Raw genomic sequence first — 945 nt, 5'->3', positions numbered from 1 at the left:
GCAAAACACATGATTAAGCTTCAAATCCATGGGCAACACATGATTTAGGTTCATTGTCATGGTAAACACATGATTTAGCTTCACATACATGCGGAACAAATGGTTTATATTCAAATACTTGTGATATACATGATTTACCTTTAACTGCATGCGACACATACGAGTTAGCTTCAAATCCATGCGAAACACATGATTCAGATTCAACTCAATTCGATGTAGAAGGTTCAGCTTCAAATCCATGCGACACATATGATTTAGCTTGAAATACTTGCGATATAAGTGATATAGCTTCAAAAGCAGGGGAAACAAACGAGGTAGCTTCAGTTCTATGCGAAACAAATGATTTAGCTTCAAATCAATGCTAAACACATGATTTAGCTTCAAATACTTGCGATATAAGTGATATAGCTTCAAAAGCAGGAGGAACAAACGAGGTAGCTTCAGTTCTATGCGAAACAAACGATTTAGCTTCAAATCAATGCGAAGTAGAAGGCTTAGCTTCAAATCCATGCGAAACAAATGATTTAGCTACAAATACTTGTGATATACATTATTTAGCTACAACTGCATGCGAAACAAACGAGTTAGCTTCAAATCCATGCGAAACACATGATTTAGCTTAAAATCAATGGGATGTAGGAAGTTCAGCTTCAAATCCATGCGAAACAAATGATTGAGCTTCACACACTTGGGATATAGGTGTTATAGCTTCAACTGCATGCGAAACAAACGAGTTACCTTCAAATCCAAGCGAAACACATGAGTTAGCTTCAAATCAATGCGATGTAGAAGGTTTGGCTTCAAATCCATACGAAACAAATGATTGAGCTTCAAACACTTGGGATAAAGGTGATATAGCTTCAACTGCATGCGAAACAATCGAGTTACCTTCAAATCCACGCGAAACACATGAATTGGTTCAAATGAATGCGATGTAGAAGGTTT

The sequence above is a fragment of the Megalopta genalis genome, unplaced genomic scaffold (assembly GCF_051020955.1).
Source record: "Megalopta genalis isolate 19385.01 unplaced genomic scaffold, iyMegGena1_principal scaffold0034, whole genome shotgun sequence".
Lineage (NCBI taxonomy): Eukaryota > Metazoa > Arthropoda > Insecta > Hymenoptera > Halictidae > Megalopta > Megalopta genalis.
This window is presented reverse-complemented; position numbering follows the sequence as displayed.